Source organism: Lissotriton helveticus, chromosome 4_1 (assembly GCF_964261635.1).
Source record: "Lissotriton helveticus chromosome 4_1, aLisHel1.1, whole genome shotgun sequence".
NCBI lineage: Eukaryota > Metazoa > Chordata > Amphibia > Caudata > Salamandridae > Lissotriton > Lissotriton helveticus.
The window spans coordinates 875,797,138-875,813,567 of record NC_136063.1 but is presented as its reverse complement, the minus strand read 5'-3'; positions in this window follow the sequence as shown (position 1 = coordinate 875,813,567).

The following is a 16,430-nucleotide window of genomic DNA, read 5'->3' as shown; positions in this document are numbered from 1 at the left end:
AAAAGGGGGATGACATACAGAGGTGGTTTCAGGGTTACGAGGCAGCGATACACATGAATGGGGTCCCTGAGAAGAATTGGGGAGCAGGATTGTGGCCTCCGTTTCAAGAGGAAGCCAGGGATACTTTGACAGCTTTGGGTAAGGGGCCTAACCTCACCTATGCTGATATGAAGGAGGCCCTTCTAATTAGGTATGATCTCACTCCTGAGAAGTACAGGGATCAGTTTTGGTTCCGTAAAAAGTCTGAAGCCAACACTTGGTTGAAATGTGTCGATATGTTTTGCAGGTCGCTGGATGGCTGGGTGAAGGGTAGTAATGTGACAGATTTTCAGGGGCTCTACAATTTGATGGCATGGGAGCACTTGTCTAGTCTATGTTTTGCAGATCTGCACCAGCACCTAGTTGATAGTAAGCTGACCGACCCCAGGAAGCTTGCTATGGAGGCAGATTGCTGGGAGAGTACCAAGGTCTACAAGAAAGAGTTTGGGGGAGACTCAGCCAAAGGTGGGCAGGGTCCCCAGAAGATAAGTTGGGGGACAAGGGTAAAGCCAGGAGTACTCTAAAGGGCCCCAAACTAATATCCAGGGCAAAGGTTGCCAGCCCCCAGGAGATAAGAAGAAAGGGGTCTCTACAGGAAAGCCTGCTGAGACTGGCCCCGCAAGTGTTTTTCATGTGACCATGTGGGTCCCCTGAAGGGGGACCCCAGGTGGCCAAAGGGGACACAACCACCCAGACCAAGGTGTTGGCTAGTGTAGCGCTTGGGGTGGAGGGGTACCCACAGGAGGGTGGGGATCCCGCAGAAATGACCCTCATCTCACTAGGGGACAGTGAGATGGTCCCAGTAAACCAGGTTCCCCCTAACATAAAGAAATACAGCCCCTGGGTGACCATCAATGGGAAAAGGGCAGAGGCTCTCAGCAAAACTACTGGAGCCAGTGTGACCTCTGTCCAGTGTCACCTGGTCTCTGAGAAGCAGGTAGTCCCAGGGGCATGCTACCAAGTAGTTGCTGTGGACAACTCAGAGCGCCAGTATATGGTCGCGCAGGTTCCCTTTGAATGGGGTGTCTTAGGTCCCTTGAGGGGGGTTGTGAGCCCTACCATGCTTGTAGATTGTCTGCTAGGTAACAACCTGGAGCAGTCCTTATGGAAGGATATTGAGCTCAGATCTCACTTGCAGATGCTAGGGTTGCCAGAGTGGGCATGCGTGTCTACTCAGTCAATGGCAGTCAGAAAGGGTGATCAAGAGGACTTGGAGCCTGAAAAAGTGGCCCAAGTCCCTGCCAAGACATAGGGCAGGGGGTGTGGGAAACCGCCCCCTGAAGTTCCAACGAACTGGGAGGAGGCTGACCTTGAGGAGGACGCGCCGGTGCCTACAGGGGAACAAGTAGCTGAGCTGGGGGATATCTCTGAGCTGACCTATTGGCAGCAAGAAGGAGGTCCCACCAGGGAGGAATTCAGCAAGGAGCAGATAGAGTTCCCTTCTCTGGAAGGTCTGCGGCGGCAGGCTGCAGACCAGGCAGCTAGTGATCCGTCCAGGTCACATCTGATCTACTGGGAGGACGGTCTCCTGTAAAGTGAGCCTAAGGTTGCTGAGCCTGGGTCAACCCATGCGCTGGTGATACCCTAGCGCTTCAGGACCTTCCTACTGGGTCTGGCTCATGACATGCATTTGGCAGGACATTTGGGGCGGCACAAGATCTTTGACAGGCTTGTCACCTACTTCTTTTGGCCCCCAAAAGCGAAGGTAGTCAGATGGACACTGCAGGTTTTGCCAAACTTGCCAGGCAAGTGGCAAGAGTGGGAGGAAGGTCAAAGTTCCTCTCCAACCTTTTCCTGTTGTGGGAACACCCTTTGAAAGGGTAGGGATGGATATTGTGGGGCCACTGGATACCAAGACAGCCATGGGCAACAGGTAAATCCTGGTCCTGGTGGACCATGCCACCCAGTACCCGGAGGTAATCCCTCTCAGGACAACGACGGTGCCGGTGGTAGGCTGGCATTAATGAGGATCTTTTCCCACATGGGGTTCCCCAGAGAGGTGGTTTCTGACAGGGGGACACATTTCATATACAAGTATATGACATCCCTGTTGAAGGAGTGTGGTGTAACCTACAAGTTCACCACCCCTTACCACCCACAAGATAACGGTCTGGTGGAGATATTCAACCAGACCTTGAAAGGCATGATTAAGGGTCTAACAGAATCCATGAGGCGTAAGTGGGACATCCTCTTGCCATGCCTTCTCTTTGCATACAGGGAGGTGCCTCAGAAGTCTCTAGGGTTCAGTCCCTTTGAGCTCTTGTATGGCCACCCTGTCAGAGGACCTTTGAGTTTGGTGAAGGGAGGCTGGGAGGCAGCTCCCAAGAAAACTCCCCAGGATGTGTTTAGTTACATGCTGGGCTACAGAAACCAAACTGCCCACTTCAGGAATCTCACTCAAGAAAACCTAGAAGCAAGCCAGGAAGAAATGAAGAAGTGGTATGACCAGAATGCCACTCTGGTCAAATTTCAAAATGGGCAAAAAGTGTGGGTCATGGCCCCAGTGGAACCTTGTGCCTTGCAGGACAAGTGGACTGGACCATTTGAGGTGGTGCAATGCAAAAGTGACATCACATATCTGGTGGATTTGGGACTCCAAGAAATCCTTCGAGGGTCCTCCACGTGAACCGGCTCAAGCCCTTTTTCGAGAGGTCCGAAGTGAGCATGCTAATGACGGCAGATGATGGGGTGGAAGAGAAGAGTGAACCTCTTCCTGACCTCCTGTCTACCAAGGAGCACAATGGGTCAGTAGAAGGTATGATCCTCTCCCCTACACTGACCCCAGAGCAGCAGGTGGACTGTCACCAGTTGTTGGGACAGTTTGCCCCTCTGTTCTCTCTGACCCAAGGTGTTATTTACTGGTGTACCCATGACGTGGACACTGGTGATAGCCCTCCTGTAAAACACAAGATTTACAGGTTGACTGACTGGGTCAGGGCCAGCATAAAGGAGGAGGTCTCTAAGATGTTGGTGTTAGGGTTGATCGAGCCTTCCAACAGTCATTGGGCCAGCCCAGTGGTCTTGATTCCAAAGGCTGCTGCACCCGGTGCCACTCCAGAACTACGGTTTTGTGTGGACTACTGTGGGCTCAATGCCATCACCAGGACGGACACACACCCAATCCCCAGAGCTGATGAGCTCATTGATCAGTTGGGATCTGCCCGGTTCCTCAGCACGTTTGATTTAATGTCTGGGTACTGGCAGATTGCCTTAACCGATGGGGCCAAGGAGAGGTCAGCATTCTCAACCCCTGAAGGTCATTACCAGTTCCGGGTGATGCCCTTTGGGTTGAAGAATGCCCCTGTCACTTTTCAGAGGTTGGTCAACCGGGTGTTGGGTGGACTTGAGGATTTCAGTGCTGCCTACCTTGATGACATTGCTGTCTTCAGTTCCAGCTGGGAAGAACACTTGCAGCACCTCGGTAATGTGTTGAGGGCTCTGCAGGGAACAGGCCTTACGATCAAGGCCAGTAAGTGCCAGATCGGGCAGGGTTCTGTGGTGTACTTGGCACATCAGGTAGGAAGTGGCCAGGTGGTACCCCTAGAACCCAAGATTGACACCATTCTGGCTTGGGAGCCCCCCAAGACCCAGAGAGAGGTCAGAGCCTTCTTAGGTCTCACCGGGTACTATAGGAGAGTTGTTAATGGCTACGGCACCAATGTTGCCTCCTTAACAGAGCTGACTTCCTGGAAGCAGCCCAAGAAGGTGACCTGGACTGAGTCCTGCCAGAAAGCTTTTGATGCCCTGAAGGCAGCCATGTGTCCGGCGCCCATGATGAAGGCACCTGACCAAGGAATACGTAGTGCAGACTGACGCTTCAGAGCATGGTGTGGGAGCGATGCTCTCACAACTGAACGAAGAGGGCCTAGACCAGCCTGTAGTCTTCCTTAACAGGAGACTACTCCCCAGGGAACAGAGATGGAATGCCACAGAAAGGGAAGCGTTTGCTGAGGTCTGGGCACTGAAGAAGCCAAGACCATACCTGTTTGGGACTCACTTCCCGGTTCAGACAGACCACAGGCCCCTCAGATGGTTGATGCAAATGAGTGGTGAGAATCCAAAACTGCTGAGGTGGTCCATTTCCCTACAGGGGATGGACTTTACGGTGGAACACCGCCCTGGCACAGAACACGCCAACGCAGATGGTCTGTCCAGGTTCTTCCGCCTTAGTGAAGAGAACTCCCAGGAGGTAGGGTAGTTCTCCCTACTTTCAGCTGGAGGGGACATGTGTTAGACTTGGCATCGTTTGGCGTGTTTCCACTGAGCTTTTGCTTTCTGACCTCCCGGTTTTGACTCTGTTTTTGCTGGTGTAATGATTCTGCAGACTTTTCTCACTGCTGACCGGTGGTAAAGTGCAGGTGCTCCTGTAGTAAAATGTGTTATGGATTGGTCTTTCCATGATTGGCCTATTTGATTTATGTGTCAGTCCCTAGTAAAGCACACTGCACATGCCGGGCTCCTTAATCAAATGCTTTTGTTGGGCTGCAGCACTGGATTGTGCCACCCACCCAAACTGCCCGTAAAGTGTAACTCTTGCCTGCCATTGCAATGCCGGTGTGCAGTCCGGGACTGCCACATCGACTTGGCAAGTGCACCCACTTGCCAGTCCCTCAACCTTCCCTTTTCTACAATTTAGTCACCCCTAAGGTAGGCCCAAGGTACCCCTGTGGGCAGGGTGCATTGTCTGCGAAAGGTAGGACATGCCCTCATGTGTGTGGCATGTCCTGATAGTGAATTACAGCCAATTTCGTTTTTCACTTTTGCAAGGCTACCTGTTCCTATAGGCCAGAATGGACAGTTCAATTATAACATCTTATAATCCTAACTGACCCAGGGAACATGGTAGAAAAACGAATTTAGTATGCCTGAACTCAGAATGATAAAATACATATTTTAGTGAAGTTGGTTTTAACATTCTGTGTTTGAAAATACCACTTTTAGAAAGTAGGTATTTTTTTGCCTAACCATCCAGCCTGCCTCTGGTAGGTTGTCTATTGCATGTCTGGTTTGTGAGTGACAAGGGCTGGGGTGGCACCAGGAGACAGGGTGAGTCAGCACAGGGCAGAATAGACCCATCTACATGTAGAGTGGTGGGAAGGCAAGCACCAGGGACCTGAATAGGGCTGTGCTTGCCTTCCACAATGCTGTCTCCGCCTCCTGTGGTGCGTCTGATGTCCCTGGCCTACACTGTCAAAGGAAAAGCAGGAGTCTTGTAACAAAAAGTCTCCAAGACTGACCAGAACTGGTTTGGACTAGGCAAAGCACCCTCTGCCTTCAGAGGAAAAGGGATTTGGTGGTATAAATATTGGGGCCCAAACCTCAGAAGTTCAGAACTCTTTGGGATCAAGAAGTCTGCCAAAAATAAGAGCTGGAGAAGCTGTGAGGAGGAACTACCACTTTGCTGTGTGCTTTGCTGTGTTGGCCTGCAGTGGCTGCTTCTGTCTTGGGCAGTGAAAGGACTGGACTGAACTTTCTGCAATCTACTTTTGTGAGTTTCTCAAAGGGCTTGAGGTAGAGCTTGACCCCTGTTCAAGAAGTCTCAGGAACAGCAAAGACTTCAAGCTCTTCTGCCCTCATCATTGGGAACTGTGTGTTTTGTGCTGCAACAGAAGAAAAGCACCTCGGCGACGTCGACGCCGCTGCTGCTGACTCCGTGTCCTTACGGCACCGGACAGGGCATCGCTGCAACATGAGCCTGGTCTCACCTACGATGCCTGCTGATGCCGCCACCGAGCGGAGCTCGCACCACGACCTGTGGGCACCGCACTCGGAAACGCCTCACTTCACGATGACGCCTTGGTATCCCCGACGATGCCGCTCCACACCTGAATTGACGCCACGGCTTACGCCGTGGTTCGATGGCAACGCCCGTAAAGTTACACGATGCACCGCCCTCATCCCGCACCGCTGCCTTGGCCTACCGACGCCGGTGCCATCGAATCCAGTTCCTCAGCGGACAACAATGTTCCACAACGATGCCGCCACTGCTTGCACTGCGATCTGACAGCACCGTGACAAGCAACTCCTTCCTCTTGCATCGAGATCCTGGTCTCACCGAAGACGGCATCTGACGCCGCCACCTAGCCGCTACTCGCACCGTGACCTGAGGGCACCGCAAGCCGCATGGCTGCACTTTGCACCATAGCACCCGACGCCTGCCGATGCCGGCTCTCCTGACTCCAGTCAGAGAGGAGATCGACCTGCAATGAGTGTGACTTCGAGGGCCCCGACGACTCCTGCACCGACCTCCAGAACCGACGTCTGCAGACGCCTTTGCTTTCGGAAGCTCAACGAGAGGTCGCTGACGCCCTGCATTTCTAAAAGGTACTGTTTGCTGGTCTTCCCGGCACCGTAGCTGGCCCATGATGCCGCGGTCAGCCAGAACTGTTTGGATTTGTTTGGTCATGACGTTGTGATAGTCCTGGACAGAGCTATCGACATCAAGGAACTGTTTTTTAAGGTTATTTTGAAAACTGAAGATTTCTAAGTACTGTATTGTAGATTTTTATCATTTTTGGTCTTGTTTTAAGTATATAAAAATATTTGATATTTTTCTAAACTGGTGTGTTGTCCGTTTGTAGTGCTTACACTGTATTACTTTGGGTTATGTGCAAATGCTTTACACCCGACCCCTAAGATAAACCTGGCTGCTCGTGCCAAGCTACCAATAGGGGGAGCAAGTGTTATTTTAGGAGTGTAACTCCCTTATCCTGACTAGTAAGAAGGGTCCCTATTTGGACAAAGGTGCAAGCCCTTGCCAACTAGAGACCCCCATTTCTAACACATATGTTATTCTGTGAGAGTTAGTGTTGTTGAGACCCTAGACATGCAGAGGTATATTTATGGGAGTTATGTCGCAGGACAGCAAAGCAAGTTACCTTCCTGCTCTGCCCTGCGCCTCAGGGGAAGGTCAGGAATGCACCGTATTTATCCAATATGGTGCATTCCTGTCCTTTAGTCCAGTGCTGGCACTGTTCCAGCATCAAAACGCCAATGCATCACCCTTGCACCATGATACCAGGGTGACTGTGCTGTTTGCAGGATTATTTTTGTGCAGGAAGGGGCACTGGCCATTGAGGGCACCAGCCATTTCCCCCGTGGGCCGCCAGGGTGGGGGCTAGTTTTTAGCCCGTAGGGGGTCGTTTTTACTGGGGACTGGCAATACCGACCCGTGTAACAGAATCGCCTGCAACAGGCCCTAGCAAACAGCTCGGCTGCAACCCCCCTCACACCCCGGGGGCTGGCCGAGCAGTTTGCCAGGGTCAGTTTCGGTTCCCTGTCCAACCCTGGCAGAATACAGCACACATAAAAAGAGAAAGAAACATGGAGAAATAAAAATGTTTCTCCTCGTTATGCCTCCCCTGGGGAGGTGTAAGATTTTGATGCATTCCCAAGTTTACAAGTCTTGTAAATCTGGGAATGCATCCAAGAGCATGGGAGTCACATGGGAACACCCACCACAATGCCCATGGAACGTCTACCCAGGACATAGTAAGGCACACCAGCAATTTGTGCTGCTTTGCTTTTCTCCTGATTAATGCAGCCATTCAAAGCCACTCAATATGGTTTTGTGTGGTTTCATACATTTTACTTGGAGGCTTGCTTGAAACATGTACCACTTTGCATGGTGCAAACATGCCGCAAACCTCTCCTAAATATGCTCCTCTGCAGGAGGTGTGCAGGGAGACTGTAGGACATTACCTTATTTACTAAGATATGACACTATACTGCTCTCTTACTGATGCTGGTGCACAATCTGGTTGCTTAGCAACAGGCACACACCTTTGCACCCTAGTGTGAAGGTGTTTGCATCATGCCTAGCACAGGTTATGTATTGAAAGGGTATGATTCCTCGGTAAGATAAACTTTAAAATGTTACCCTCTTTGGGTGTGTGCTTTTCAGTGCAGCACACATACAAAGTTGTAAAATATTAGGAGGACTAAAAACATTTCTTCTATTTACGCCTAAGTTTAGTGTGCATTACGTTTTGCTCTAAACCCCCATCTTGAGTTTTGCATTACAAAAGATGGGTGGCTGCATGGGGAGGTCCATGTATCACCCATGGACCCCCCTTAAAGCAAAGTAATGCAAAGTAGCACAACTGCTGCTTTCAATTACTTTCATGCAACCTTTGAGCACAAAACACCTTTTACACTGGAAAGTAAATACCAAATAAACATTTTGGGTATGTTTGCTTCACTTCTGTGATGCAACCCCAGAGCAAAACGTTAGTAAATCTGCCACCAGTGTATTTCTTGATTGAAAGGATCAAACAATGGATGGTGGTAACGTTGGATTCCTTTGAAGGACGGTTCGGGCGGAATGCTGACCGGCTGGTCGCACGGTAGCCATTCCCCCTCCACTTCCGGGATGCCGACAAGAAGCAGATGACGCTGTAACGCAGGTAAATGGCCGCAACTGATTTTCTGAGCGGGAGCTATTGAGGCTCCGGTGCTCGTTAAAAAACTGAGCAAATGGTGAAGGGCTAATTTCTTCTCCTGGGCGGCAGGAGGCAGCAGGAAGGGGCTGCGTGAAGGAAAAAAAACTGCAGACTTCCACACAACAAACTGGCTGGAAAAAGTCACTAGGAGTCTCAAAAAGGGGTATTCAAAATCTGTCTGGTGAAAGCATTAAAACCAACCAAGCTGCTGGCTACTTTATTTATTCATTTTTTTACACCTGCCGAGCTTTTCTGGGACAAATACGGAGGAAATAAAGTACATTAGGGACGCATCTTTTGAATCAAGAATATAAAAAAAAATATTGGAGGATTGGGCAGCTTTCCCTCCCAGTATCCAAGCAGGCTTGCTACCTCTGAGACCCACTTCTACGGCGCCATTGGGGATCACCAGGTTTCTCTCCAAGGGGTAAGTGCATGCATTCCGCTGCCTGTCTGTGCATGGGGCTTTTGTGCTACTTGGTCGAGGGTCGCTGGGGGAGTTCTATGCGCTAGAGTTTTCTTTTCCTGGTATTATCTGGCAATCGATCTCGAGAAAGGAGTAGAAAACATTTGGGACTCTCAATATGCAAAATTTCTCCAGAAATAAAGCAGCATCCCATCTTGACTCCCCAGTTCTGGTGCAGAGGGTCAAAAAGAGTGCTGGACAAGCAGCAGCCTGGACTAATCATGCAGAAACTCTGAGGAAATATTTGGTTATGCCCATTGAAAACTCTAAGATGGCCACTGCAGAGCTTTCCCAGACACATCACTCGGGGGGATCCTCCGTTGATTTGGACACAAGTATTAGTCCCTTTCCTGTTGTCTCTCCTGGGTCTGATCCCTTAACTGTGCAAAGCTCAGAGTATCCAGACAGGATGACTCCCGGGGACGACACTGTGGCTGGGAAATCTAAGCAACTTAAAAAATATACCCTCTGTTTTCTAAAGCTAAATCTGTGTTAACCTCTGGCACAGAGGGGCCGGTGAGTGTTCCACCATCAGCTGAACCACCTGCAAACTCCATAAAGGCGTTGTGTCCTTGCAGTGACAGCGATGGTCTTTTACAACCTCAAGGATGATCCTCCCCTGGACGGAGCTTATCAGATCTACCCACTCTTGAGGACGGCGGGCAGGCTGTCCCTGATAACATTGTATCTTCTGTAACTTCTGCTATAAAATCTCTAGCGCAATCTAAAGTTGGGACTGAATCAATACAGGAAAATTGTTCTCAGGATGACAGATCTTACTCTCTGTAATGGGACGCTAAGAGCCTCCTCAACTTAATTCTGGATGAGATTTGAGAGCTCAAAGCTTCTCAGTACACGGAAATTGCTGCCATCCATGCCCATCTTTCTGATTGATGATGCTTTATTTCGATATGCGCATATCATAAAAGCAGTACAAAAAATATAAAAACAGCATGTCGAAATAAGTAAGACTGTACAAATAGAATGGCAATTAAAACACGATATATCAGAATAAATTAGCTAAAAAAGAATTAAATTGAAATGGACAGTCTTCTAAGTCTTATCAACCAAGCCCATTTTAAAAATTTTGCAACAGCACAGACAATAGGAGGGGCTGTGTTCGTTAAAAGAATCCGAAGGGCAACAGAGTGCTGACGAGTCCCCAATTCTCTGCAAATGGGGCCAAGCCAACGTGATCTGGGGCGACCATAGTCCGGACATTCGAAAAGGAAGTGTGGCACCGTCTCTGGTTTATCCGAACAAGAGGCACAAAAGCGTGATGTGTGCTGGGCTTTATTCCACCTTGAACAGAGATCCGCCAAGGGCAAGGTTCCTAGCCGAAATTTTATATACAAGGACCTATCCATGGCAACTGTTATAATATCCATATATGGCTCATACAAGACAACGTCTTTGAACAACAGGAAAGCTGCGGTGGTTTTACAATGCTGCTGGCTACTAGAGCGCTTCACGTCAACCCACTCCCAGAAAAGTTTTTTTAGAGTCTTCTTTGGTGGAGCGGAGTGACTATGCCAGCAAGAGGCCAGACCCAGTTCCCCCAAAAGATGTTTTATGTCCTTCAGCCATTTGATGCTACTCCAACCATCAGCATGCATCACTTCTGCCAGCCCATTGGCGTAAGATTGTAGCTCCGGGACCCTCCACAAACGTGCCCAAAGCAGAAGGGGACGAAGCCGAGCCTGGTCCCTTATGGCTTTGCAGCCAGTGTCCAAGAGCATTGGGATGGTCGGGCTGCTCGATGGGATAGCAAGAAGGTCCTTGATAAATTTATTTTCGGCCTTACTCAGTGAATCGACCTTGCCCAAGCCCCACAGTTCCGATCCATAAAGAGAAGCAGGGACTGCACGGGCTTTATAAATCTCGAGTATGGGTGCAACACAATGTTTTGAGGAGTTATTGTACTCCTTAAGAAGGGCGCCCCCCACCCTTTTGTGAGCCAGAGTCATTTTATCAATGTGGGCAGTCCAGCTCATTGCATCATTCAGACGGATCCCCAGATAATCGAATTCCGCCACTCTTTCTAGAGGTATAGAGTTCAAAATTGGAGGGAGACCAAGTTTGCGGGGTGGGTGCATGACTAGGTACTTGGTCTTATCTATGTTTATGACGAGGCCTTTAGTGGTACAGAAATCCTGGAAGCGGTTCAGTAAAGACTGTAGACCTTGGGGGGTTTTGGAGATTAGGAGGGTGTCGTCGGCGAACAACAGAGTTGGGATTTTTACTCCACCCAGGCTAGGAGCGTCTGAAGGTTCGCCCAGTAGATGATCTACCACCCCGTTAATATAGAGGGAGAATAAGGTGGGGGCCAAAACACAGCCCTGTCTTACTCCCCTCTCGACCCTGATTTTATCGGTCTTTTCCCCATTCAACCCCCATCTAACCTGGGCATAGGTGTTAGTGTGCAGGTTAATGAGGAGGTTCAGTAGGTACGGGGGCATCCCTAAACCATCGAGCACCCTCCAAAGTTCCTCCCTCGGTACCAGGTCAAAGGCAGTCTTAAGGTCAATAAAGGCCAGATAGAGACTGCCTTTGCCCAGCACCACCACCTTCCAGTGTATCAACAAAAGCCTAAAGGCCTGTTCAATAGTTCCTGTACCCGAACGGAACCCAGCCTGCATGTCGGACAGAATGTGATTGTCGTCCACCCATTGAGTAATTCTCCCCAAGATGGTTTTCCCGGCCAGTTTCTGGCTGGAGTCTATTAGGCTTATAGGCCTATAGTTCCCTGGTGAATCCCGACTGCCCTTTTTGAAAATGGGGACCACCTCCGCACCTCTCCAGGAGTCAGGCACAAGCCCTCCCCCCATGATTGCATTGAGGAGTGCAGAGATTAAAGCCCCCCATTCTTCCGGATAAGCACGGAGAATGTCCCCCGGTAGGCCGTCCGGGCCAGCAGCTTTCAAGGGGACCAAGGTTTTAATTTGCTTTGTTACATCGAGGGGGGAAAACAATTCCTGGTCTCGGTCTAGAATAGAGGATGGAATTTTAAAGGGGTCATTAAGTGGCCCTTCAACAGCAGAGTAAAGATTTTGGAAATGGGAAAACCAAGTCTGGGCATTAATCGCACAAGTCCTCCGGGAGTCGTCGGGGCGATTCCTTTTGCCCACCATGTCCCAAAAACCTTTAGCGTCTTTCCCACGGCTGGCCGCCAGGAGGTCCTGCCAGAAGTTATCCTCCCATTCCATCCTTGCATTTTTCTGGCAGAGTGTGTAGTATCTCCTGGCCTCTCTAGTCCTAAGCGGTAATTTGGACTTGACTGCCTCGATAAGAAGTGATTTCGCCTCCCTACACTTTTGGTTGTACCAGCCCTGACCCGGACGTAGGTTGGATTTCCTTCCGCTCGGGTGGGCTGGGACTACAAAGAGGTCACCAATGGCCTGAATTATGGCACAAAACCTAGGTGCCACCTCCAACTGCCCCTCCTCTTGGCAGTCAAGATTGGCCAGGGCTGATGCCAGAAGCTGCCTGATCACAGAGGTTTTCTCCTCCGAAAGAGCCAGCTTCGCCCACTTCAGCCTACGCCCACAATTCGTGACCACTGACAGGTCTGGAGCGGGGTTACAAGAAGACCCACTCACGGTGCTATTGACGCACCTGTGTGACAGGGTGAGGGACAGTAGATTGTGGTCACTCTCCACAGAAGGTAAAACTACCATGTCCTCCACCATGCCCCACAGGTGTATGTCAAGGAGGAAATAATCAATCCGTGACGTGTGTCCTGGCCTATTGTAGGTGTGCGCCCCTACTTTATCGGACCTGGTCCTGCCATTGGCGGCTCTAAGCCCGAACTCCATAGCTAGGGAATTAATCTGGAGGGCCACTTCTGTCCACTTTTTAACAGGGCCAAGCTCGAGGGGGGGAATCCCCCACCCATTATCGAATTCCTCCTGATCTGCTAAGATGTCCAGATCAAGAGGCTCGAAAGTGCAGTTCAGGTCACCTGCCAGCAGTGTACAAGACCTGTATGGAGATGATCGGAGTTGCACTTCCAAGCAAGCTATGACTGGGGATTCTCTTCCCCCCTTAGTGCCGCGGGCATAGATGTTAAAAATGTTTAAGATAACTCTGCCCTGGGAATTACGAAGCAAAATGTTTAAGAGGTCAGGGCAGTTAGTGTCCTTCTCCTCCACCCTACAGTTGAGATTGGTGGCTACCCAGATTAACAAACCGCCAGAGGGGCGGCCCCTACCAGTTGCACTTTCTGCTGCCGGCAAAAAGTGGGTGGAATACCCCGCCTTATGAAGGGGCACCCGGCTCCATGTTTCCTGAAACAGGCATATGGAGTATTGCTCCACACGCTCGCTCCAATCCGGCAACGCCAGCTTCCTTTCGAGGCCCGCAACATTCCAGCTGAAAACCCTAATCGGGGGGTCCGTTACAGCTGCAATGCTACAATCCTCGACAGGGGGTGACAAGTCCGCAAAACCCACATCAGGGGGACCAAACGAAGAGTCATGGGGAGCCCCGGTCTCCCCCTTCCCCTCTACAGACTCGGCCATAGCCAGAGTCTGCAGTGGGGAGGAGGTGCCAATGGATTTGGAGTATGGTGTTGACTCAGCGACAGAACCCGGGGCCACAACGTCCTCCCCCGGATCGTAACCGAGTCAACAACTCCCAGGTCCCCAATTTAGCAACACTGGGGCTGTGCATAGCTGCTGGGAAGGAACTCCCGGGGTCAGAAGGCCGTGGGCAGTATTTTCCACCAAAAATTGACCCCCTAGGCTGCCGATGAAGGAGGGTTGACCAAGATGGATGGAGGGGGTGGTCATAGTAGGCCGTGGATAAAAGAATGTCAAATCGACTATGTCGATACCCGAACCAGCCGTGGGTTGACCTTGAGAGCAAATAAATTGGGCAACCCTAGCATCTTGGAAATTTACGACCACACAATCCCCTTCAAGCGATTTTTTCCTGTGTCCAATCCAACCCACCCTGCGTACACCAAGAATAATTCCATCCACTCCCGCGGGCAAGGGCCTGTTGGCTTTCAGCCAGTGGATGACCTTATTCTTTAGTGCCTGATGGTTTTCACGCTGGGTACTCCCAAGAGGGGGAACTTTCGAGAGGATGACGACATACGGGTGGCACTCAGGGGGGAGGTTAACTGGGGGGCACTTGCGTCTACTGATCTGAGGAGGACCCAAAGGGGGCCGATTTGTAGGTGGGACAGGGGTAGATGGAACCTTAGGAGTTGGTACGACCCCACCAGTTGCATCAGATATGGCAACCCCAGGTTGCGAAATAGGGCCCGTCCCTCCCTTCTTGTGTTGCCTTGGTGCCTTGCTAGCCACCGGGGATATTACTGCCGGGGGAAGGGTAGCATGCACGTGGGCAACACAAGTGGGATCCTTCGATTTTGTCTGTCTAGGACCGCCCCTAGGAGCAGCCAAGATCGTATTCCCAGGTGCAGGGTGCTTAGGCGGCTGCATCAGCTGGTCTCCCAAGGGGGGTCTCGCTGGGGCCTCTATCCTATTGGACTCCTCTAACCTAACTGTCCTATCCTCACTGGGCTTAGGCTGGTGCTTGAGGAGGGTCTTTAGAGCAAAGAAATTGTCCCTAGTAGCCTGCTCAAAGCAATCAAGCCTTTCCCCCAACCTCTTCACCTGGTCTATAAGTGGCAGCACAAGAGACTTAACCATCTTCTCAAACGCCTCCATAAAGTGACCCACGTTGTCCTGAACAGGCGTTGGTGTGGCCGACAAGAAAGGTGGCACTATATCTGTAACAACTGGTGCGCAAGTGGCTGTCCCTGCGGATACCGGTCCTGCAGTGCTCTGGGGGGAAGAACCCCTCAGGGGCGGGTACCTAAGGTGGTTAATAGTCTTAGATGGACAACCCTTTCGAGTGAGATTTGCCCTTTTCCCCTTCCTTTTGATGGGCTCCTGGATGGGTTGCTTCTTGGCCGGGGCTTGTGGGGCGAGAGCAGGAACCTCGGGGCAGTGTAGGGACTGAGTGCCAGGTGAGCCTGCTAAGGAGAGCTCATTGCAAGGATCTGTGAGCACGGCACATGGGCTGGTACCGTGGACACCAATCAGTGAGCTATCTAACCCCACTAAACCACCCATTGGAGGTGCAATAAGGGGGTTCCCAGGTAAATCTCCAAGCAAGAGTGCAGGGGAAGTAGGATTTAAAGGGGACACCACTATTGCTGGCGATGGACTTTTAGCAGGAGGGAAGTCAAGTGAAAGGCGCCGTTCAGATATGGCAAGTTCATTGTCTATAACAGCCGCCACCCTTGTCAGGAATTTGTCCATTGAGCCGAACATAGCACCGCTGGGGGTACTCTCCCCGCAACCCCTCAAGGCCTTACCGGAGCGTGTTGACATGCTGAGTTGAGGCACCACAGGTTGAAGCCGGTACGGTAGATGAAAATGGGGTGGCCCTGCCCTGCCTCCTCCTGCCCCGGACGGCCACAGACGGTCCCGCCCTTGTCCCGGGCTTCTCCCGGCGCGCTCCCGCGCGCGCTCCGCGGGGCGGAGGTAGCGCTCCTCCTTTCAAGCGCCTCCGGGCGCTTCCTCGTGACGCTGGTGGTGTGCGCCGCCTGGGGGGTGCTGGGACTTGGAGTCCTACCCCTGGCGGCAGCGCTGGTATGGCGTCAGCGGGAGCGGGAGCGGGAGCCGTGCAGCAAGAACCCCGGTGCAGCCTCTGCTGAAGATGGGCTGGTTTGCGTGGCAGCAGGTAGGCGGGTAACCCTCCAGCAAATTGACCTCGGCCCCCACAAGCTCCGGCAGCGCTCCTCCTTTCAAGCGCCTCCGGGCGCTTCCTCGTGACGCTGGTGGTGTGCGCCGCCTGGGGGGTGCTGGGACTTGGAGTCCTACCCCTGGCGGCAGCGCTGGTATGGCGTCAGCGGGAGCGGGAGCGGGAGCCGTGCAGCAAGAACCCCGGTGCAGCCTCTGCTGAAGATGGGCTGGTTTGCGTGGCAGCAGGCAGGCGGGTAACCCTCCAGCAAATTGACCTCGGCCCCCCCATCTTTCTAAAACCAAAGATAACAAGGCTCGGTTCCAGTGCAACTTCATGAGGCGGAGACTAGAATCTTGCAGTTGGAGGACCAGGTCGCTATTATGAACAACAAAGTTGGGGCTGATCAGAGCCAAAATTCGGTATTGGAGTTCGAATTGGAGGAACTAGAGAATCACTCTAGGCTCTCTAATCTTCGTATTCTTGGTATCACAGAAGGCCTCGAGGGGCAGCAGACACTACAATGGGTTGATTCGTTCATTAGAAAAACATATACTCCCAGAATTTAATGGGGATCTTACCATTATGAGGACCCACTGGGAGTCTGCGCATCTCCCCCTAACGCTAAATACCCACGGACAATCCTTGTTAACTTTGGGGATTATAGGCTAAAGGAAAAAATCCTATCTAAGGCCATAAGGCAGAGACAGTTCACCTCCTCAGAGGTCCCATTATATTGCAATTTCTCTGACATTTCTGCCTCCACAGCTAAAAGGTGGAAAGAG